The sequence below is a fragment of the Centropristis striata genome, chromosome 19, assembly GCF_030273125.1.
Source record: "Centropristis striata isolate RG_2023a ecotype Rhode Island chromosome 19, C.striata_1.0, whole genome shotgun sequence".
NCBI classification, from domain to species: domain Eukaryota; kingdom Metazoa; phylum Chordata; class Actinopteri; order Perciformes; family Serranidae; genus Centropristis; species Centropristis striata.
This window is the reverse complement of record NC_081535.1, coordinates 14,994,540-15,020,627: the sequence shown is the minus strand read 5'-3', so window position 1 is coordinate 15,020,627 and position 26,088 is coordinate 14,994,540. Positions and strand designations below refer to the sequence as shown.

Genomic DNA, 26,088 nt, shown 5'->3' with positions numbered 1-26,088 from the left:
TTTTTCTGTCATTTTTTGACAAACTATACTCCTAAATGTATCAACAGACTATAATTGAGACATTTTGAGCATTTTTAGACATTTAAAAATTTGACCCATTTTGACAAATAAAAGGACATAGTATAGTATGACTCATTTTTTTAATTAAATTTTTGTTAGATTTTTTTGACAAAAAACGACTTTATTTTTTCAAATTTTGAACATCCTGTAATATGGTGTTTTTCTGTCATTTTTGACACACTATACTTCTAAACGTACCAACAGACTGAGCATTTTTAGACAACACACACACACACACACTCTCTCTCTCTCTCTCTCTCTCTCTCTCTCTCTCTCTCTCTCTCTATATATATATATATATATATATATATATAGAGAGAGAGAGAGAGAGAGTGTGTGTGTGTGTGTGTGTATATATATATATATATAGAGAGAGATTTTTTTTTTTTTTTTTACCAGACAGAGAGTGTGTCATATAAAGGAGAAAGAAAGATGAAATAAGGCCTACAAGATACATTAGCTTTAGGCTCTGTCATCAGTCTCTCATCAGCTACAGCTATCTGTTCTGTGCCATCTGTAAGAAAACAAATAAAATAAAAAATGTAGCATTCTGTCATACTCGTTAAACAAATGTTTGATTTATTTTAGCTGGAAGATAGTCATCCAGTGTGGCATAGATGGTAACAGCCGCCTTGTGGTATTTCTCCAGGCCTTAAACAACAACCACAGAGAACCACTGTGGTGGACTGTTTCTTGAATGCTGTAGCCAAATATGGAGTTCTTTCAAGGGTCAGGACCAGTGAAACTAACTAAGTACATTTACTCAAGTACTGTACCCAAGTACAATTTTGATGAAGTTGTGCTTTATTTGATTTCCATTTTATGTACATTTAGTTGCCAGTTTAGTTACTTTTCAGTTTGAGATTTAACAACAATCTGAGTGGGTCCATTCTACTTATGCATACTTTTACTTTTGATACTTCAAGTACATTTTGATGCTGATACTTTTTAAGTAAGTTTTAAATCCAGTACTACTTGTAGTAGAGTCATTTCACAGCATGGTATCAGTACTGTTACTTAAGTAAGAGATCTGAATACTTTTTCCACCACTGGCCAGGACAGACTACAGTGGAGAGAACAATGATGTCTGCATAATGATGAATGTCTTCAGAGGGTCTGGGTGTGGCGTAAGAGGAGCAAGACCCACTATCACTAATTGAGAGACTGATGGGTGAAGTCTTAAGCAGAGTGGTCAACGCCTACTACGACCTTTTCCCTGTCATAGAATCAGAGGCTATGTTGGATATTTGGCAATGAGCTGCACCTTGTTTGGAATCGGGACAGACTCAGTCACCATTGCAGATTTTTGTTAGAAAATCAGCAATGTTTCAAAAATACTTTGCTTTGTACATTTGCGATTTATATCTGACATATTTTGCCACAAAAAATATACATCTACATTTAAAAAACAAAGCAAAACATGGATATAGTTATTTCTTATTCAAAGGTTGAACTGTAAGACACAAGATGTCTCCAACTTCACTGAAAAGTCCATCCTTTGTGTTTGTGCACTGGAGGTTTCAAGTTTCACACTCCAGATTGAACAGACTGCATTTCCTTCAGATTTGTTCGTTTCATTTAATCCTCTAAATACTCCATTTCCCTAATATTCAAACGGCCTTCCTGCTTCTATGATCTACAGGCAAAAACATGCAAAAACAGATAAATGATTAATGAACTGTAGCCACTGATGCAATCTGAGGCCTTCAGCAACATTAATTCAAGTGGAAAGAAGACAGTTTAAAGCAAAGAAAATGATTTAATTAGCTGTAGGAGTCTTTCATCTCGGTCACTTGAATAGATTTTGTACTGGCTGTGCACCTATTGTTCTCTTGCACATCTATCACACCTGGTGGTGCAGGGCGACATCTGATGGTCATTTAGAGGTACTTTCTTTTTGCTGAGGTTGGCCTAAAGTCCTGATTATTTCTATAATAATGTACAAGATAGTCTTATAAATGCAGACAAATGGTCCATACAAATATGAAGTGATTCTCTATTGCAGAGAACTAACAGAGTGCAACAACGAAAGACTCTCTGCATGAGACGTAGAAAACATACTTGTATAATAATTAATATATATTATTATATTTAGGGTAGTTGGGGTTAGGGTCAAATAAGGGTAATTCATTTTCTCTTTTAGCTTCCCTTAGCTTTAGTTTATCTGGAGGTTTTTAAGGTCAGCTCTCAAGTGTAACAACAGGGTTAAAATTTGTTCTTGTAACTTGCAGCTTGTAGTTTTAACTTCAGTGTAGCATCAACAGATAGGGAATTTGTGTGTCCATCTTTTAGACTTTGTAAAATCTCCCTGTTGAAAATACTCCTACATCAATTTTATTATACATGCACAAAATATTTCTAAAGCTACAGAAACATTTTACATGTGTTAAATATATATTTGTATGTGCAAAACACATTTTCTCACATTATAAAATAAGTATTAATTATTCAGCTACAAAACTTCTGTAAATTATATGTGTGCAGGTTTTTCCCCACACATTCAGAAAATACGTCTGCACCTGCAAAACTTTTTTACTCATTCGCATAAGCTCAAAAAATGAACGACCAACGGTATTGCCGCACGCACTCACTCACACACACACACACACACACACACACACACACACACACACACACACAAAAGATCACAGTTGAGTATTTATTTCAATTATTTCTTTCTTTTAGTATTTTTCTTTTATGAAATACATCATGATACATACATCTTTTTAGAAAACAGTAAATGCTGTAGCACAGTAGTTCAAAGATGACATGGTGAGAATACAGTGTGCAGTAGGAAAAATAATTTAAACCCTTTATTAAACTGTACTGTCAAGACGTGTGAATCATCATGTTTCTACATCTGCCTTCCATATTACAACACCCAAAGAGATCATCTGAGGCTTTTCAAAACTATAAGCATTGTTTCTGCAAGTATTGTTTACAGGTTACTTCTTTGAAGCAAATTAAAATAATTAATGATACTGCTGAGTGAATGTCACCCAGCTGTTGTTCTTCCTGTTCAACAAGATGGTTGAGTTAATAAGATGTTTTCAGCTCACTCGTGCAGGCATAAAGGTGATTCAATTTCTTAGGAAAGCACACAGAGGAAAAAAAGGTATAAAGTAAATTAACTTTTATTATCTTGCACTTGCCAGTGTTAGTTGGCATAGGCGAAGGTAAAAAAAAAAGAAAAGAAAAAGAAAAAAGGATGTTAATGGCATTGAGCCAAAAAATAAAGGAGTGCCACATTAGTGTCATACTGTACTGGAAGTTTCACGCCCCAGCAGCGTGTTTGATGTTTTACTTCATAATCTCATAAACATGGGCATGCTGTCATGTCTCAGCTGTTGCACGATTTTGAAATTAGTCCAATTTGGAGCAGCTTCAATTATAGGATAGGAGAGTCAACTGCCTGTTTAGGTAGGTGTGTGTGTGTGTGTGTGTGTGTGTGTGTGTGTGTGTGTGTTAAAGGATTTGGCATTGAGGAGTAGATATGAAAAATAGTAAATGCATTTGTCATACAAATGTTATGCACTAAATTAGTTTATTGTGTGTATGTAAGATTCTGAAGGATGTCCTCTTGAGGGGACGTAAGAGCTATGCTCCTTTTGTGCGGTGTAGTGGGGGAGTTAGACTGTGTGAGGACAACAGAGATGAAGAGGTAGTGAAGGAGTTCCTGTTTGACCATCAGGGTCACATAAAATCCTTGAGTGGGAAACTGCATTTTAATAGAATATAGAAAAGCCTAGTGGACAACAAAACTAGACAAAAAGTCAGTCTTTGAGGGACTGGGCAGCTCGAGGACACTATGAATGAAAAGGAGCGGGCAGCTGAAGAGTAAAAGCCACTGAAGAGTCACTTGTCGTGGTGGGGCTGTCTAATGGCCATCACAACTGGAGGCAGTGGACTCTTAATTGACTGCAATGTGTTTTCCACAGATGGTCTATTAGGCCATGGCCATTCACCTGTTATCTCTCTTGCCAAGTGCATTGCTGCAGCCAAATGGCCTACAGACTGGACAAAGGAGGCCAGGGTCTGGCTTGATGTAGCATTAGCGCAAACACAATTAGAAGTCAATGATGTTTTATGTCGCTTTCCTGCCAACGGTGCACCACACAAGATGACAAGGTTGTTCAAAAAAGCCCTCTTATGAGAGCAAAAAAAGGTCAACTTAACACTAAATTTACGGCTTATTGTCAGGAAATAGAATTTTAAAAACAACTGCAATGTAATGGAAATGTATTTTCAATTCATACTTAGAATATACATTAATTCCACAGCAAGATGCCCACGACTTTAAAGGGACAGCTCACGCCAGAATCAGGCTTGTGGTCAAAGCGCCAGAAAAATACATTTGAAAAACTCAAAAGCATTGTCTCTTTCACTCAAGATAATCATGGTACTGTATCACTGCCCAGAAGGAATCAAACATTTATTAGCTAAATTTGAATATCTGGAATTAATATTACAGAAAGCAACAACATCAGTTTGACTAGCGTCTAGTCTGTATTTTTATTGAAGATATCTATAACATAATTCAGATGTCCCAAAATGTGTTAGCAATATTAATAACTTCATCTTGCCTAGTAATATTCAAACTACTTTTGCCATTCATGTCAATGGTAATTTGATAATAAATATGTACAATTATCAGCTTGGGATATCTACAACATTATTTTAACTAATCACATTTGTAGTTCAAGATATCTGTAACATCATTCTGACTAGTTAAAAGTTAATTTAAGATATCTACAAGGGACAATGAAGACATCATGAATTGTGGAGAATTAATGATGTCTTGAACTGATGAATGACCAAAGACATAAAAGACCAGAATTCATAGCAACATAAAGACCAAATTGCTGCCTGACTTAGAGTTACACTCCTTAGAAATACCACAAAAATGATTTAATTTAATGAGAGGGTAATTTCAAACCTCACCGCAATGGCTGATCACGATATTAGTATACTTCAGCTACTTCACAAAACACAATAACATGTTTGTTATAATTCAAAAGCCGTGGTGAGTTAGAACCATCCTGTGTCCTCCGCCCAAAGCAGAGCAGAGGTGTGTGAAGGATCAGGGCCATTCTGTCGCTCCAGATGACCCGTGAGAGTGCTCCACTTGCAGGCGTGACTTTGGCAGGGCAGAGCCATGTGCTGTTTTGACATGCCCTCTCCCTCTGAAGTGGAGGCAGCTGGGTGCTGTAGCTTCACACTGCTTTGTAGATGGTGGTAGCACTGCTGATTTTTCTGAACTTCAAAGAGAGAGTGAAAGGGACACACACAAACACACACGTCTGGTGTCTGTCATGGCTGCCTTTAGCCAGTGGTCATAAGGGGCGTGTGGGCAACGTGGTAGGTCCTATTCTGCCTGACCCCTGATATGCCAGCCAGGTCAGCGAGGGTTCACGGCTCTGCTAGAGCTGTGGGTGGTACATGTCAGGGTCATCACCAGAGAGAACTGTGAGTTTGGGAGGTTGTAGGACAGATACATCCTGCTTTAATTTGATGACCTTTAATGGGACTAGTTTAAAAATTGCGTTGTCACCAGGTTTGGCTCCCTAAATGGGTCATTGAGGCAGAGACATAAACACATTGAGAACCGTTTGGAAACGAGTTTGGGAGGGGTTGGCTGCTCAACTTCACATCAGATTTCCATATGAAATACATTCACACAGTCTGTATCTCAGAATCACAATTAGAATCAACTTAATAGGTCAAGTATGCACCTTTGAAATGTAACTGAAGTTATAAGTTGTGTTTGCAGGAAATGTTATGATATACCTACATACATACAACATACAATAGAACAACATACAAGACTGGTGTTTCTAGAGAAACTGAGTAACCCCCACTTATTTAATTGTGTTGCTGTGTAAAATGACAGTTGCTCCAGCTGTGCTCCACATGAATCAGCTCCCATTCATATGTCAACAAGTGTAGTGACATTTTCCATTGGCTGCCTTTACAGCCATTTACTTCTACTGATTCTATTTGCATACGGTAGATCCCCTTGATTAAACTCTTAATATTATTCTCATTTATAATAAAATATTCTGCAACTGTAAATGCACACAAGGTGATATATACCTTATTTGTCACCTTAAATCTTTTGCCCAATATAGTAAAGCATTTTGTTATTGTAATGAAAAAAAAAAAGTCTTCAACTCGACAGAAAACATCACAGTTAATATGGAAAATTACAATAATTAGGTTATCAGGCCCTTCAATACCTACAAATTTCCACATCTTAAATTTGGTCCAACACCACCGCTATCTGTCTATATTTTAATAATGGGAGTAAATTGCTTACATTAATAGAAGTGGTCAGTCGCTGGGTCATTAGTATTCATTTCAATTAGTGCCCTCACTTCCCTTGTGCTCCTGTGCAAGGCCAGCTCCAGCCAAACAAATCCTCAGCCATCTTCCAGATGGCTCCAAGGAAATGCAGCTCTTGGCACGGCTTACACTCAACGCGGAGAGCCATCGACAGCTTTTGTTTAAAGGGTCCCTGCTGAAGCGACAGAACATCTGCCAACTCAGCACGGCAGCCTGTTTGGAAACATCTGATTTTGTCCGGGAGTGCTTTCCATCCACAGCCCCTGCATTTGCATAAATAGTTTTTGTTAGAAGGGGGCCATGGAAAGGAGCACACAGAGTTTGCTATTCCCCTTCCTGTAAATCTCTCAGTGCAGGGTATTACATCCTTCAAGCCAAACGAGAACTCCACTTAACACTTTAGCCAATGTAAATAGAGGAAGATAAAAGCTTGGTGGACTTCAAAGTAGTCCCTGCGCACCCCTCTCTAGCACACATCAAAACACGAGAGAGAAAACAATCTGTCATTTATGTCGGATATAAAAGTTTGAAGGACATTAATCCTCTTGATGACTGTATGCCACAAGCCATCCAGGAAGGCTGAGGAGGGAAAGTAGACAAAAAAAAGCATGAGGACAAGAGATTTACACTGATATTGTGAATCAGGTTTGTCAACGTAGCTAAACACTATTTATGAAATGAAATTATTGAATTGTAATCAGTGACACAGACATGTGTGTCTGACCCTGAGCCTGTCCTGATGACCATGTCCTGAACAGTGAACACACATTGTTACCATCAAATCAGAGATACAATTTTCCATTAAATGTTAAGCACTCTTATGTGCATCATTCATCCCGAAATGAAATATGCAGCATATCAAATGTAAGTGGAAGGGTCTTGAAAGTATTGTCTTTGGTGATGTAATGTTATGTGTGTATATCCCTGTTTCTTTATGTTGCAAATGGAGTTTTTATGGCGCAAGAAAAATGTCAGACTTCAACATATATAAACAATAAAGTATAAGTAAAGAAATTCACCACTGTCTTATTATATGATTTGATAAATGATTACCTCAACTAATTAAAGCTCTAATCAGAACTTTTATCAGTATAGTTGAAAGGGGCTTGAAAACAGTCGTGGGCAGGAAAGTGTGGAAAAAGAAGAGCGTCTTCTGAAGACACGACACTGCATATTGTATTGTTAGTATAAGGGTTTTATGGAAATTCAGTCTGAAAATCCAGTTCTGCTTTTCTCTCCAGACACTCTCAGAAGATTTAATCTAAGAAGAAGTACATCTGTCTGCAAAATCTGCTGATTTTGTTATTCGGTTCAAAAGGCTGAGGATCCATTCAGATCTGCACCGTTAAGTCTTTAAAATGATGCAAGGTTGTTTGTCACATATGGATTACTGTATTAAAACTAATTGAGCTGTAAGCCTGTTTCTTAGACGGCAGGGAGACAAGTAGTAAACAGATGTTTGTGGGTGTGACACAGGATAATTAGCCATGTCATTTGACTTAGTCATATTTTCCACACCGGTTTGTTAGAAAGCTGACAGTCAAAGATATTTATCAGTAAGCTTATAACAGCTGATCACCACATTTCTAATGTATCAAAGCACTGCTTTTACTTATAAAACAAAAATACTCATATGCTAAAAAATAAGTACATACTATTTTTTAAAATAAAATATAATTATTAATTGATAATAAAATACTTTTGTCGTATTTATTCTCAGTATTTCTGTTAATCCTTCAAACCAATAAGCCATGGCACACTTCAGCCCCGCTTGGCATCATGATGAGGCCTATCAACGCCTCTGAGATGTAAAACACAACCTCTTCAGGCTCATTGTTACATTACTCGATTAATTATTTGACCTAATTATTAAGACGAGGTCCCAGTGAACTGCTGTGATTGGCTGAGATATGTCTGAAGCAGCTGTAAAACACCCACCAACGGCACACCTGTGACTGAATTACAGTGAATTTCAATGTAACGTACGTTGATGGAAAACTGCCACTCATGCAGGTAATTATACCCTCCTGTTTGAGTCGCGTAGCAACTGCAGTGTTTTGTTAAGCAACAGCCTATTGTTGAATTGTATTGCGTTTGGTCATACAGTAGCTTATTGTGTTTAATCATTATTTTATGTTAAAAAAAGGTATAATGATACAGTATTCAGTGCACTTATCATAGTGTTGCACAGATCTTCACACGGCTATTCACCTCAGCTGCACTGCATTATAATGCATAATAAAGAAATTACACATTAAATCTGCATATTTTCAATGTTGCCTTTGTATTTTGTAGGAAAATACTTGATGAGGTCAGCCTTACTGTCTCTGAATGACACTTCACCCTGTGGGAGATATGAAATGGATTGCATCAGAAAATTAAAGTGGCAATTTTGTGACTGAAAACTGTGAAAACATAAAAAATGAAGAAATTTCATGTGAGGTTTAAAAAGTTGAAAAGCCTGAGATTATCCTTATACAGAACAGAAAGCCAGCATGCTTTGAAGCAACCACAAATAGGTGAAGTTGATTTTCAAACTTTTTTCTCCCCTAACTCATGCAATGTCCTGCATGCCCACAAGGGAGAGTTCTTAGTCAACAGATGAACTATGTGCATTTACATATTAGATTAGTTTAAACATACGCTACTCTTATGACTGCACAGCAGATTCAAAGTAACATTCATTTTACCACTTTCCCATTTATTATCCACGTGTGACCAATCAAATTAATTAATCTTTGAATGCACATAAGAAGGCATTTAGGACACACAGGTAACAAACATGCATTAAAACACATAGTGACAGACAGAAATAGACAAAGCAATATTTATGAAATATAATAAAGGGGAAAACATACCGAAACTTCAAACTGAAGTGTGTTGGAAATGCCCACAGAATTAAGCTACTGAACTCCTGAAGTCTTCTGGGACAAACACACACAAACACACATTTAACCAGATGAGTGTCTTCATGTAACATGGTGAAACAAAATCCATAAAATCTCTGGAAGCTGTTCGGATAAAAGTTAACTTTGGCATTTGTCCTTGTTGTTTTTCTTTATTAATATTTTTGATAAAAATTGAAGGAAAAAACTATAATCAAATTTAACAATTATAATTATGATTAAAATAATTTATTTTTTAAAAAGGGACAATGTACATGAATCAACATTCAAACAATTACAAATGTACCCGAGTTATCTGAAAGGCCTTTATCAGCAGTCCCTTTGCCTGATGTTGTTCGGCATCCTGGAAAATAATAAAAATATAATATAATATAATATAATACAATATCTACAACAGTTAAAAACATGGTGGTAAAAAGCACAATACATTAAAAAAAATACAGTTAAACATGAGCGAACAAAATCCAGATAGCAGAAGATACAAATCAGTCTGAGTACAGTCATGTTAAAAACATCAGTGTTGACATTATAAGACATTTTTTAACATTACACTTAAATGCGGATGAGATCATTTCTTTTAAATAAATTCTAATGTAAGAGGATAAGAATGTATTTCATCCCTTGTCATTCTGCTGAACATATAATCATATTTCACCAACTGAGCATTATTAAAACAGCAGAAATAATGTGTTTGCACTCATCCGCACTGGATCATTGTGCTGATCTGACACGTGAGTGCATTATGGTGGAAGAAACTGAACATATTCAGTCACCAGACTATAAACACCACACCAACAATAAACTTTCTTCTTTTAGAGGATCACTAAAGACATTATTGCAAACTGCTTTTACTATTAATATTTGTTTCGACCTGCCCCCCATAGTGGTTTTCATCCTTTAAAACCCAATCAATAACAGTTAGAAAAACTCTCCTTCTCTCCCCTTCTTGCTCTCTTTCTCCTGACCAGAGAGATAGAGAAAGTCAAGTGCCATATAAATAAAAAGGTCTTGCCAGAGGCACTTACTCTGCAATCTCCTGAAAATTGTGTCTTAGCTCAGCTAGTCCACTCAAGTCACATTGGAGAATGGGCTCCAAATCAAAGCCAGAATCGCAAAGCCCTGCAGTCATTAGAAAGATAGGGGAGTGAGGAACACATAATAATGATCCATTAGCGTTCTCCCTTTGCATATTCTCAAGATCTGCCTCTTATGGTAAGATAAATCAGCTTACTGGCATGACTGAAACCGAGAACATAAGCACACGTTCCCCTTTCCCTGCTTTTCAACTCCCTTTTGTTATTCACATGGAGGATCCACAATTGCATGTAAATTAACACTATTATGGTGGAGAAATTTGATGAAACATTCTTAGGCCCAGTGTTGTGCCTGTCCGCCTTCACGATCACATCAACTGACATGCTGTGGAGAAACGGTGTGCTCCCTTGTGCCACGAGCGCCGTGCATGGAGATTATCATTACAATAACAATGACAACATTCATCTTTTTGAAACAAGAGGTTTTATTGGCTCTGTGTATCTATACTAGAAAAGGTAGCAGGCAGGAGTGATCCTGGCTTGGCCCACTCGCTCGTCTTCCTCCTGCTTTGCTTTCTCTGGTTCTAATTTAGTCGTCCTAATCATAAAAGCATCAGCGAGCTGCTGTTGCAGAGTAAACCAAGAGGTGAAACGTGCCCCTAAAAATTCCATTTTCACTCAAGTGGACCAACACAACAAGGAACATGCAGTAGACAGAGACAGACTTCTCAGCTGCCAGATCAAATGGCAGAGAGGCTGATTATTAGAGACAGACAACAAACAACCCTGCTGATATGTGTTTTGTTGTGGTCGCCCCAGCGAGCACGCAAGGTGAGGTACACTTTGACATGTGTGGATCAACTCAGGGTGAGCATACACAAGCTTATCTTTTGAGCTTTCATCTTTAAACACCCTGATGTGCCGAAAAGGTTATTGTTTGTTTTCAGTCCATACCTTTTTGGGGGCCATGGGGTCAAACGGATGCCTTCTATATCCATATTCTCCACCATTATATTCCCCATCTAAGCTGGCAAACCCTATGACTGTATATAATTTGAGTCATCAGTCTCTATTTCTACGCAGCAGATGTTTCCCCATGTCAGCAGGCCCCCTGACAAAGCAAGATGGAGAACCCTCCTCTTTTAAAGTGTTGCACATGAGTCTCCCTTCTCTCCTTTCCTCCCCTCTACCACCACACCAACCTTTCAGGATCCCAAGGGACACAGTCCCATGTCCAGTCCTGATGGTGGGAAAACACATTCAAATCGATGCCTGTGTTCTGAACCCAAACGAAAACGTATGCAGCAGTGACACGCAGGAACAAAAGCCAGTTAGTTATTGTATTTTTGCGGTCGGCTTGATGACTCATTTATCCTGAAACATGGACTGGGATCCTGGAAGCCCTCTGAAAGCCCGGTAAAAGACACTAATGGAAGGTGATTAATAGGCAACTGGGGTAAATGATTGCTATGATACTGGTATCATCACTGATGTAATGCGATTGAAATGTCCATGACGCATAATCATATTTCTTTTTCTCTTATCATTTTGTGTGAAGGGTTACCAAGAAGAGCAAAATATAGCAGAAATCATGATTTGATTTATTCTAAGCAGAGAAATAGCTGTTATTGACATACTGAAATATTGTGTTTTACTGAGAATGCATTGATGTTAAATCTGCCTCCATAACATTCAGAAAACAGTTTTTTCAATATATAACTATCAGACCTAATTTTTAAAAAGATTTTCAATTAAATATTATTTAGAATAATAATAACATTTAGAATAATTCTGATGGTGTGTAAGCATTAAGCAATTTAAAAAGAAATATAGACAATAAGCTGGGAAATACCTCCAAAAAAGGCAGAAATGAGAGCAATGTTTTCTCATCTTTCAAATAATCAGCAGGGAAATATTTAAAGGTGGAGAAGTTGTTTTTTCTCACTAAATACTGCCATTTTTTTACTGTATTAAACTGCATGATAAAATTATAGTTTTAAAAGATTGATAAATTCAGATTATGTTTCAGAAGTAGAATTTAGGCAGACCATTCTAATATTTTAACACTAGAAAAATATAAAATATATAAAACAACAATTCCAAATTTATTTTGTTAAAATGCGCAAAAAATGAGATAAATAAGGGAAAATGAAGGGTAAAAACGATACTTAAATGGGCCTATATCGTCTTGTAATATAACGTTAGAAACGGTGTTCACAAATGACCCACCTTTACTTTTACACATTTATTTTACTACTTTTTAAATCTGATTTTTGTAATACTTGTTGTCAAAGAGGACTATGTGCTGTCCTCGCGTGTGACGTCTGAAGCGCTAATTAGGTTTGACATGTTTTCAAACTCCCCTCAGGAGCGACCTGCACAAACTGTTTCAAAGAAAAACCATCCGAAAATGGTCCCATGTAATATTTCCTCCCCTCGCCGGCAAAATGAGACCGGCTGGAAGAAAATTGCAGGGGTCATTAGAGCTTTAAAAAAAGTGTCACAGTTTTCGTTGGGCATTCTTTGAAGCGCGCGAGGGGATGTTATTGTATCAATTTGACTTGATAGACCCAATTAGGCTATTAGGCTTTTCCTCCTCAGACGGATTGTGTGCCAAAACGCTTTTGATTCCCCACATCAAAGTTGACCAAAACTAAAGTTGATTTTACCTTTGACAACTAATATATACACTGCTTTTAATGTCGAAGGATAATAGATCATTTTTGCTCAGGCAATATCTAATAATTGTATTACAATTCAAATCAATAGTAGGCCTAATAAAAAAAAAATCCAAAAACATGTCGGATTGGAAAGGGTTTTTTTTTTTAGGATTATGAATGGACTTTAAGTGGAAAGAAGGGAACCATACCTCGGCTTGTATAACAGAATCCCACAAAGTGAGCATAAATCACTCCTGCCAGTGGACACACCAAAAGAAACCGCATTGGAAATATTTTCCCGCCACTGCATGGCGCTAGGGACCTGCAGGACACACCGAATTTTCACTCATATCTGGACAGTATACTGTAAAGCCTATATATGCATATCACAACAACAACAACAACAACACAACAACAATAATAATAATAAAAATAATATTATAATAATAATAATAATGATAAATGAACAACCATATTAATATACGGCGATTTAAAAAAAGAGAAGCCAAATCTTTTAAAAAATATAAATAAGGACACCTATAATAAAGAAAATTATGTTTAAAGGATCATTTTAATAATTTAAAAGGATAATATAATATAGGCCTAAATGTTTATATTCGGCAGTGAACTTCCGTCAAATTAAATATAAATAATAATAATTAAAATAATACTAATAATAGGATAAAGTAGGCTAACTGTATTCGTCATGGATTTCTTTCTTAAAATAAGACGTTAATTTCCAACGTCAACAAAAACTTTTTTATCTACTCTTTTTAAGCCACACGTGTACTTCAAAGTTAGGATTTAAAAAAATATTTTTACTGCGTTGTAGAATGCGTTTATAGTCAAATTATTAGTAAATAACGATGCAAAAAGGCCTGTTTCCAGTCGCGTGCATGTAACTAATCTCTCTCAAATATTATGAGCTATTAAATAGGTTTTTGTTTAATTTCAGCGTAAATATTAAATAAAGAATACACGCCTGTTTTTCTACATAAAACTAAAACTAAGTGTTAAAGTATTAGTTTAAATCTTCTTACTCTACCGGCTCAGGCCTGCTGTCTTTGTCTCTGCTCCATGGAAACACACTTCGGTGTGTGTGTGCGCTGCTGCAGCATAATACAGTAAACTGTAGCCTAGCCTACTGTATGGCCGGCATGCTCCCACACACACACACACACACACACACACACACTCACACACTCACACGAACGCTCACGTGCACACTGCACTTTGCAGCTCCAAGTACCAGAACATAATACAGGCCTACGATATGAAAGATCTACGGCAAAGACAAGGAAATCATCCTTGCAAACTGACTTCACTTATTGCAAATACACCGGTGTTTCTACATTACAGTAGCCTACTGTCCCCCGCCCTCTCTCTCCACTGGTACTGCTGCTCTCTCACTCACAGAGCCGCACAGTATGGATCAGTAAGAGTCACACAAACAACCTCCTCCTCAGTTTGACACTGTCACTGTGCGGATAGTGTGTTTGCATGATCACTGTTTTAAACGGAAAGCTCCTTCCCAGAGGCAATCACAGAATAAATACAGTGCAATCACCACACGAAACTATCAGGAGATTACAGGATATTTAAAAATCTCCACTTCAGTAAAAATAATAACATACAAGAAAAAAGGTAAGTCAATTGATAAAAACATATTTGCTGTGGTTTTCATATTTCAGAACAATGGTAAAAAGTTGGGGCCATGATGTTAAAGTCAGTGCTCACATGGTCAAGAATATAATTCATAATAGGGCTGTCAGGAAATGAGATATTCACTATAAGATTATTGTGGCCAAAATAATTCAAATTTCGAAAATAAATAATATAATAATGCTATCAGGGAAATTCATATTTAGTGTGCATTTTGTCTTTTTATGGCAAATGAATTACACTCAAAATACAAAAGTGCGGGGAGGTCTGTACCCATAACGGCACAAAGCCTAGAAAAAGAATAATTACTGGATAGTGAAAAGGGAACTTGATGAACTGACTGGAGGGAGACAAAGCAATAATGGAAAAAAGGTGAAATTATTCATGAAGCACTGGATGAGTTACACAATATTATCATGTGTATTATTACAGTGACATCAATTTTTAATTTTAGATATATAGACTATATTAGAAAAACAAATAGAATTGTAATAACTGTGGTGTCCTCTGTTGGACAAGTTTAAAATGTTTTGTTAGAAATGTATATTTTAAAAAAGCTATTTTTGGCATCATAAACAGTTTAGAAGTAAATAACAGCTGTTTGATTTATTTAAACGTGTTTGCAGACACTTTATTTAAGTCTGCTTAAGGCCATTTATGGCTCTAAGAGGCTATGGTTTATTTAAAAACAAAAGCAAATAATATATACTCAATATGTTAATGTAATGGCCTTTTTAAGAGAGTTTGTGCTAAATAAACTACTACATATTTTTTGTAGAATTAAAGAGCTGATTGAGATCTTTACATACAGTAAGTTACATGCAACAATTTAGCATATTGTGATACATGTAACCTTCTGTGTCAGCTAAAAAGTTTGTGTGTGATCGTTCTTTTTTCCCTTTCCTTTTCTTTTTACTACTTTTTGTTTTAACAGGAACCTGCATGTTAATTAGGACAGATATTGCATGAGAATTTACACAAGTTTTTTAAAGCAGTCATAAAAAAATTGTGACTGTACTGAATTGAGAGAATATTATGACTGGTGTAACAAACTCTCCTGTCCAAACATGCTCAGCCTGTGATGGATGAATCATGTCCTAAACTATTATATACCCAGTTCAGGAAGAATCTCACGTTTCATTAAGTCTTTACAGATAAATGCGTGTCATTGTAAAATGTATGCAAACTGTGAGCAGCTGACCGAGTGATGGCAAGCGTGAGATAAGAGTTTGCAAATGTAACGACAGCCAAGGTGTCTCGTGTTCGGCTTGACAGAAAAGCAGCTATTTTGATGTTGTTTTCAGGCTTTTCTGTCCACGTCTGTGTTAACTGATGAGCCAGGTGATGAAATACCTGGGACAGGCAACACACGTACACACATTTGTCACCATGAATGTATAGAAAACTACTGTATATTTTTGCAGGCACACACACAAATACACCAAGAGCAGCACAATGGTGCAATTGCTATAATCATGCAAGGAAATAAATGTGCACAAACACATACTCAGTTGACCTTGTGCACAAAAAAAACAAAGAAGTGCATTAAAACATTATATAACAAGACTAATTCATCTGTCAACCTCTCAATTTCTCTCCCCTTATCTGACCCATAAATCAACCAATGCATCCTCAGTCCTCCACAAAGAGCATTTTATATCCTCTGTGTGTTTTTTCTCCAAGCCGCCGGGATCACGTCTGGGGACGAGACCCTATGCCCCCCCTCCTCAAGAGAACAGCCTTGTTTGGGACTGTCAGTCAGTCAGGAAAAAAGCGCTCCTTGTTCTGTCCGTTCTGCTCATATCATCACCCAACACTCCCACTCCCCCCCAAGAACTTCCACTCCCAAAAAGCGTCTCCAAATCTGATTATTCTTGTGTTTCATCAGGTTGAGAGATTTGGCCGATGGCGTATTGGCATTTGACTTCTGATTTATCCTCTCTCTCTCTCCCTCTCAGCTGCAAATGGCGCTCTGCAGCTGGCAGCAATTCCATGAGTAGTATCCGTTTCATTAAATCCTATGCAGAGTATATTGAAGTTTCTCCATCTTGCCAATTTGATTAGGCGCCACCGATAAATATCACCACTCTTCGGTACTGTTCAGAAACATGTTTGTCACGTTTGTTTGTTTTACAACCAGCTTTATCTCTCATACCTCTGCTTCCTTACGACAAAACGCTGACATAAATAAGAAAACCTTGTCACAGAGCAGTGAAGCCATTCCATAGCTGGCTGTTATTTAATGCACAAATGTAATCATTTGTGTGCTGAAAGACTTCAATAACATTTCGACATTGTGACCTAAATTGCTCCCCCTAATTAAGAGATAATATTTTTTATCTTTCACCATCCTAACATCCCCTCCTTTACCCGCGATACTGAAAGCCATCACTGGAAGTTATTCCTCCATGCTGACACTATGGCCACCCTGCCTATATGTCATCTTAGTGCCACACCTCCAAACCAATTCCATTAGCTGCCAAGAGGAGCAGGTGAGTTCTTGGAAGATAAGAAGTAGATCTAAAGTGACAACCAAATGGAAAGTCTTAGACACACTTAAAGGCCCAGACCCTGGGAGAAGAAAAGAAAGAAAAACACGGAAGTTATAAAATGAAAAAATCCCCATCCCTCCCTGCTTGGTGAGTTTTTCTAAATAATGTATTTCAATGTAATCCCTCTCCTCTGTGTCATCACTGCAACAGTCTATTTGTAGGATATCTTGCTGCAGCCCTCTTAAAAAATGCATTCAAATATATTCTAATAATAATAATAATAATTTTTATATACAGGTATGCATTTGAGGCCACATTGCCACTTAGATTAAATATCTGCACACTGTTCCCTGGCAACACCAAATCTTTATACTGAAGTGCTGTATTTGCAAATTGGTCACTGTCAAAGTACAGCATTTCTTCTCCTACAAGTTATGTTCCTGGAAACTAAAGCACAAATAATTTTCAATGTTCTGGTTGTGGAAACTTAAAACCTTAATATAATTTAAGTGGGTGAGTTGTATAAAACAATAACATGGGGGTCTATGGGGATTGACTCACTTTTAGATCCAGCCTCAAGTGGCCATTCAAGGAACTGCAGTTTTAGGCATTTATGCATTGGCTTAACTCTTCAGTCAGCAGGCTTTGACTGCAAGTAAATAGTGCATGTAGAGAACAAAAGAGGCAAAATGAATCAGCTGAGATGCACTCTCAGAACCCATCAGCTATTGTCTAATTACAATTTAGCTTTTTTAGTAGCTTAGCTAATTTAGCTAAACTGGCTACTTGTGAAACGATCTGGTCATAAACATCAATGTCTCAAGGTGCAAATCGGCCAATGACCAGCAAGAGGAAACCATGGCCCGGATATCCATTACCTATTGTCCAGATAGCCACTGATTAAACCGGAACCCCAAAAATATCAGCCAAACCACTGTCAGACTGATAGCCGATGGGTTTCTAGGTTGAGTGGATTGTCTTCAGGCTAGCTGATCCCAGTCTTTGTCCGAAGCCAAACTAAAATACTTCTGGCTGCGGCCATATATTTCATGAATAGTTTTGATCTTTTCAATAACTCTCGGATGGATGTATTTCTAAAAATGTCAGAAACTTTGGCTCTAATCAGCTGTTTTATTAGGCTAAAATCTTACAACATGTGTGATACAAATCTCAGCCTCCAGTGTCAAAGTAATGTTCTTTGGACACCCAATTGACCTATGACCTCCTTGCTATGTCTTCTCTGAGATACAGGGTCAGGGATGTTATACATGTAATGCAAACAAAGTCTTAGCAACAATCTCTTGCTCCAAAACGTATTTGGCAAAGTAAATTAGTGAATCAACACAGACATCAACATATATATATGTATATATATATATACATATATATATATATACATACATATATATATATATATATATATATATATATATATATATATATATAAATATATATATACATACATACATATATATACATACATACATATATATATATATATATATATATATATATATATATATATATACATACATACATATATATACATACATACATATATATATATATATATATATATATATATATATATGTATATTCAATCCATCCACTGTTGGTTCCTGTTTGTGAATGTGACAATGTGTGTGAGCATCTGTGTGGATACATATGGTTATGCTTAGCCTGAGGAGATTCAACACTGTCCTTATTACTTCACACTTCAGAATTCACTCCCTCCAATCTGCTTTCCCAACAAAGCAAAAAGCTTTTATGTGACATGCTGTCTGTCTTCTCAAGGCATCTTTTTTGAAAAACCTTCGCCGGCGTCCATCAGCAGTCTCACTGATCAAAGACACCGACATTACAACTAAATATAGAACAAGCACCTGCCACCACTGTGCCGAAAGTGTATGCATTATGTTTGTGTCTTGATTTGTGTATGTGAAAGTGTACGCAAGTGTTTTTGGTACTAGTTTGTGTGTATTCTGTAAGTGTGCTTGAGTGTTTGTACTTAATAATACACACACATACACACAAGTATTGCGTTTTCTGTGTGGCTCAAATTGCATCTTCTCAATGTTGCAGCAGCTCAAGCCATATCACACACCAACATCACAGAAGAGCTGCTAGAGTTCATTTAATTTAAAAGAATACTGAAACATTTACGTGACTTTGTGTATCTGGAGCAAGGTTTATATCGCAGTGAGCGAAACAGAGTTGTGAATTAGATTATAATTTGTCAGATCTTATTGTCTATTATTTTTCATCCAGAAGAACATAAAACTATATGAATGAACCATAGAAGAGTGTGTTCGTAGAAGTGCCACTTGAACCTGTGACACTTTTCATTGCTAAGGTCCAAAGAACTTGGCCCCAGTTGCCATGTAAATTCTACTGTTCACTTCTCAGGTTGCCAGGGCAGCCAGCCTAAACCAATTCATGGCTCAACAATATATGTGAGCCAAATAAAATCTCATGAGGGAAAGTGAGGACAGGTAACAGGGACTGAATTTGTACTGAATGTGATACACTGTCATGTTCAGTGGTAAACTGTGGCCAAAATGTCCTGGGTTCTAACAGCACCCAACCACATCCAATGGCTAAAGGAAATGGAAACAAAAAAAAATCCAATTTTTAAACCTGAATGAGTATATGTCCAACATGAAGTATGCATATGACAGTACCACAGGCTTTATAAAAGAAGTGGATGTAGCCACTGTGACATCACCCATTGGTTTGTGGAATACTGTTTTGAAGTCTTGGCATTTTAACTGTTGCTACTGACCACATTCGGACGAGAGGTTGGAGCAGAGGACGAAGACGCTAGCTAACTCTAACACTAGCTAGCTTATTTGGTCAGCAAAATGTTTTAAAAAGGAGAGAAGGGATTGTCTCCAGGAATTTAACTGGTTTAGAGTGGCAAGGTGTAGGGTTTGTGTTCCCGTTAAAGAACAAATGTTCTGATTTAGGTTGATTTATTTGGCGGTTTGTAATAATAATACAAAGTAACAATCAATACACCATACATGATACACAAACATAATAAAATAACTAAGGTTATAAAGGAATGTATTCAGTACTCCAGTGTATCATATGGATCATAAACCACCCACCTCACACGAGGCACACAGTCAGCATGACTTAGCTTATTAGCCTTTAACAACAGCAACTGGCATAAGATAACTTATGTAGAGCTAAAGAATCCACATTAACGCGATGTTAGCATCCGACTTAGACACAGTAACATCATTAGACTCACCTTCTGGCATTTCCAAACAGCGAAAAACCAGGGAGGTATACAGGTGAATGTTTGGAAAAGGCAAAGGCTATACCAATCTGTCCACTGCTGTATAGAGAGAACTAACATTCACAGCAGGGAAATTCACACGCAGGAATGGTGCATTCAATAGCGCTGGAACAGCTATGGTGCGTTCAAGAGCATAGGAGATGAAAACTGAATGGAAATTAATACAACAAACAAGATAACAGACTTTAAAAGTGTGGGCTTTCTAACAGTATTCAAACACTTCAAAAGACATTTTTAGGCGACCAAAATGTTCCAATCATTTTCATTAACTGGAAAAATGTTTAGAAAGGGGCAAAGTTTCGAGACAACACTCACAATATGCCATGGTAATGACCAGCCAATCAAAAGGTAGCCACATCGTAAAAGCATACCCTGTTTATCATCTATTTTACTCTAAAAGGGACCATCATTTACAAAAGCAACATCATGCTGTATCAAAGAAGACAATAAACTCATTAGGAAAATGTTAACTGAGATGAAAAATCAAGTGAGAAGTAGGGTAATTTTCTCATAATTTTCTATACCATTGGACTCTGTTTTTCAACCAGTGGAGTCGCCCCCTGCTGGCCATTACATTGGCCTAATTTTTCCGACCCAGATATTTCAGATTGGGCAGTACAGAGCACAAAAGTCCACATTTACGTTTGTCACTATAGCTGGATCTGGCGTGACATGGAGTTAACTCCCATTGGTACTTTTACCATTAGTCGGGTATTAGCATGGCTATATCTTGCTCTGTCTTGCACTTGTCACACTTAGTGAGAAAGGAAGTAGCACATGAGGAAATGAGAGTGGAGAAGAGCAGAATAAAAGTGAGCATAAAGGAGGCTAAAAGCATTTTTCTTTTTTTTTCACCCACTCCTTGTCTTCCTACTTCAGGCCTCGGGGACATAATGAGGGCCTTGGCTTTGTAAACATTATTTCTGGCATATTGCAGCTGCCATCAGCTTATTTATGGCCTGAATTTTAATAATCTGGGAGCTAATATGGTTCAGAAAGAAGGAAAGCACACAGTCCACAGCCAAACATTGCTTTCCTACCCTCTGCAAGGAGGCCACTCAACAGGAACATCAAACGGTTGCTCTCCTGTGCCTGGCCCACGTTAATTGTACATCTATTGTTCCCACATAGGTCCCTGGGAACCAAAGAAGGGGAAAATTGGCAGAGAAAGGAGAGGGAGAGAGAGAGAGACGGCGAGAGAGAGAGAGTAATGAAGCTGAAGCTGGATAAATACGTTATAAAACAATATCAGACTGACAAAGGTTTTGATGCCTTCCCCTGGGCTCTCTACTGCCTGTATCCCCATTACTCACCTTAATGACAAAAGAGGCCTAATTACAACAGGCCTGTTTTACACATACATGTATGCACATACAGTAGTCAGTCCCATAGCCTGAGGTTATCTCATGAATGGCAACTAATTTCCCTTTCTGAAATGGAAAAAACACTGATCGCTATATATATATATATATATATATATACACACACACTGTATATATATGAGGGCAGACTTTACATGCAATGCAATGCATTTTTAATTTAGCTAGTAAAACCCCAGCATTGCAGTTACAATTCTGTGCAAAAGACCTTCATAATGCCCTCGCAACACCGTAAATCACATCTTAACATCACCAGATAACATTTTGTCATCAAAACAATAAAACAGCAGATGTAAAAATTGATGTCTACTTCAGTCATCAGCATTATTACACTGACAGAGTTGTCAGTCATGACAAAACCACAAAGTGCTGCTGTTGGTTGAAAGCTGCATCAGAATTATAGTTTGCTCATGCAAGACAGGCTGTCTGAATCTGGTCCAAACCTTTTTGTTACAAAAGATTAATACGCCTACACACATGACAGGACACTAAACAAAATATTAATGGAAACTGTAATAGGAATAATTTAAACAAAAAATACTGTGGATCATGGGAGAAGGGACGTGTATGTCTCATTGACAACAGTGGTCGTTGAAAAAAGACCAGACCACGGACCAGTTAAGTCAGGCTATTTCATTTTTCATTGGTCTGTTCCATTAAAACATGATGAGATGATTGCAAAACATTTAAAAAAAAAAGATATGCACAAATCCATTTGTTTAAGTTTGTTTAACGTTTTAGGGGAGTACTATTACATTTGTGAAAAAAAATGTCATCCAATATCCTCCATAAGTCCTCCAAAATGGATGATAACATACAGCCCTACAGAATGCTATACGCTTCCTTTGATCTGATATTTCCTGTATTGAAAGAATAAATCAGATTCATGATCTGACAACACCAAGTTTTGATTATGTTTAGTCACAAACATGACTTAGGGTAAGGGAAACAGCGTGGTTTGGTTTAAACTACTTCAGGTTTAGAAAACAATAAAAATCTTAGTTCTGGTTAAAACTTCATTAACAACCCTCGTCATCATGGTTACAATAATAAGCACTTAATTAATGTTGGGGAAGGAGGAACGAATGTGGTCATAGTTAAAAGAAACCAAAGTTGACTGTCGGTAGAAAACAGGAAACAAACATCTGTCTCCTGTGGCACGGTCCCACATTTTGCTTACCCACCATCGACCCCAACTTCCTCCTTTGCTCCCGACAAAGAGTCAAAATTACTATTACTAGTAGTTAGGGACAGTGCCTGAATTGGACCTAAAAAGGTGCCAGAATGCTAATTCAACAGTGGTATTACATGATCATCTAAGTGTCTTGGATATATATTTATGTATATAAAACAAAGGATCATCCATTTGGGCTATATTGGGGCACTGAATGTCTGATTTTATTTTATTTATTTTAGAATTCCCTAGTTTATAATCTAGTTTGGTATAAATACCAGCCTTTTGATAATAGTGTTAATACAAATTTGAAGTCAGGCAACAATCAGAACAACTCAGTACTGGTGAGTCCTGGCACATTTAAGGCACTGGTTGAAGGTAACAAATCTTTGGCCATTTGCTGACATGCTGAGGCTGTCTTCTTTCTTGGGAGGATTTAGGAAAATCTCCTCAGTTGCCTCAGGAGGTACTGACTTGGAGAATATTATTGAATGAGTTTATACTAACTGGCAATTTAAAGATTAACTTTGCATGTCTGCTCTAGAAAAACATCCCCACTGGACTAAATTCACCGACTTCAGATGCAGACAATATTACCTGTATCAGAGCCACAGTGGCCTGATAATTAAAGCAACAGTATCCATAAGATGGTTTTTCCTTCTTTATGCAGAAACACATCAAAGCAAGTACAAGAAGCACATATATACACTCAGGAGACATAATTTAGTGCTGTTCAGCTAAAGAGCAACACGAGGTGCCAAAATAAACCTACCCAGCGAAAAGCCAAACCACTAAATACACAGCTGCTTGTCTCCCGTTCTGCCACGCAGGCTGTGAGAGAACAACCTAACAGGCAGTCGGCAGCATGACCAAGGTGACTGCAAGTTTAAAGGGCAGGGTTCAGAAAAGTAACTGACCCCGTCCTGCCTCACACACTCCCTAGCTGTACATATTTACGAGGTGTAATTTTTATGTGAACGCCAGGCAACAACAGGTTTAAGAGGGCCAGTGTAACCTTCCTGGGGCCCGGGGTGACCTGCACCCCGGCTACAATAGTTTCCCTGGGCCACAATTAGGACCAGGGCTTCACTGAGTCACCCCAGCGTCATGCTTCCATGGAGCCTCATTCTGGCCCAAACACTCCCCCTCTCCAACTTACTATAGCTGCCTTTGAAACAGTCATAGCTCTCACTTCTCACCAAACAAGTTTATACTCATAATAACCCAAATCCCAGCACAGAGCATTGGACACTTTCAGTATTATACAGTAAAAGGTAAAATAAATAAAAAAGAGAAGGAAAATGAGGAATGAAAAAGTGAATGTATCTGTAGTCGTTTCCCTTCACTTCATCTTTCTCTCTCCTCCCCTCACGGCCCCTTTCTCTATTTCTATCTCCCTGGCTTGGCAAGCTGTGACAGTTGCCGCGATGCCCTGCGACACAGTGAATATGCAGCGGGGCTCACTGGGTCTGGCCACACAGACTTGTCACCACCATTCACCATCAAACCCCAAACTACCAATTAACTCCTGAGCCCACCCCCACCTGCCTGAAGGCACAGTGACCTGCCCCCCTTCAGTCTGCTCCATTCCACACAGCACTAACCCCCACCGCCCCTTCAACCCCGCTCCATACTCTCTAAACATGCCCCGTGAGATGCCTCATGACTCCCTGACATACAGATGCTCAGAGATATTCTTCCTCATCTGTGTGTGTCTGTCCGTCTGTCAAACCCCTGAACTTTACAAAAGAGGATAAAGTCAATTTGTCTGTGCTCGTTCCAGGCAGAGCCCAGTGTGGCTATAACAACTTATCATGTGGGGCTAACAGAGAAAGACATGCTGGCTTTGGCACCAAGGCTGAAGAAGCAGGCAGTGCCCAGCACGGAGACAAATATAGCACATGAATGGGTCGAGAGAATTCAGTTCCAGCTGGATTCAATGTAGCTTATGCAGCTATATATATTAATATTAGGAAAAATAAGGCCTTTGATTCAGTGTGTTAAAAAAAAGTTGAAATATATCTGTCAAAATCTCCCTTTTTTGGGGTGTAGTGCTAACTGGTAATTATAATGAATGCTGAATTAATGGGGATACTGGGTCGAATGATTCTCTGTCCATCCACACATGCAATAAGCTCTGGTTGAGTGAACAAACCTGAACAGCAAAGCAGCAAGATAGTGGACCTGCAAGCTTTTCTGTTATTATAATAAATACTTGTCTTTACCCAAAATCAAGCATGGACCAACTATTAATGATTTTAAAAAATGTAGAAGACTATGTTACGTGCAACTAGTAGAAAATAACACTCACTGATACCATCACAGTTTGAGAAACCTCAGGTCAAGGGAAACCTGATACCTTTTGGTTCCAGCTGGGAGCTAACTTTATAAATCACAAACCAAAATATTTTTGGTCAAAATGCTCAGAGTTCTTCAAAATTAGGTGGGTGAACAAGAACAGAGTCGGTTCCTTGTTGGTGAGAAAGGGTCTGGTGAAGAGTCACATTACACCTGCATAACTCCAGTTCATAGTGTGAGCAGTACAGGTGCCTTCCAAATCATGGAAAAACATACAACCTGTCATGTTTATTATGATATAATCCGTATCAAGGTAGCATTATATAGCTTTGTTGTTTTTAACATATTTACCCTGCCTGATCACTTGTATAACCTCCCAAGATCCACCATCTCTTCCAAATAGGGTCACTTCTGCCTCAAAAAACATCAAAATCGCAACTGTCAAAATGCCAAACCAGAGGCTTCAAAACCATAGTCCACCACTGGGAGATGTCATGGCGGATATGTCCAGTGTATATGCAGCCTTTGATTCCAGTCAGCTTAACAGTTCCCTTTTTCTATTCTTCCTGACACTACTGCTAAAGTAGCAAACAAGATGAAGAAATGCATATATATGAAACAATAATTTGTCTAGCCTGTAATATACTTTAAATTTTCACTAGCTGATAGTTAGCTGTGGCTCTCTACACAGTTTCTGTGAAATCATCAGCCCCGACTGCTGGAAGGGGAATATTTGACCTAAAGTATCATGAGCAAACTGTTCATTCTCTAAGTCTG

At 37.8% G+C, this 26,088-nt stretch overlaps 1 long non-coding RNA gene across 1 annotated transcript; it reads right to left on the bottom strand.

The window, feature by feature from the left end:
* Positions 1-8,423: 8,423 nt before the first annotated feature.
* Positions 8,424-13,313, bottom strand: LOC131992715 (uncharacterized). The gene is made up of 4 exons (XR_009396238.1): positions 13,212-13,313; positions 9,595-9,651; positions 9,261-9,323; positions 8,424-8,746 (listed from the first exon to the last, which is right to left on the bottom strand). It is a non-coding gene; the product is annotated as an uncharacterized LOC131992715 (long non-coding RNA).
* Between the last annotated feature and the right edge of the window lie 12,775 nt (positions 13,314-26,088).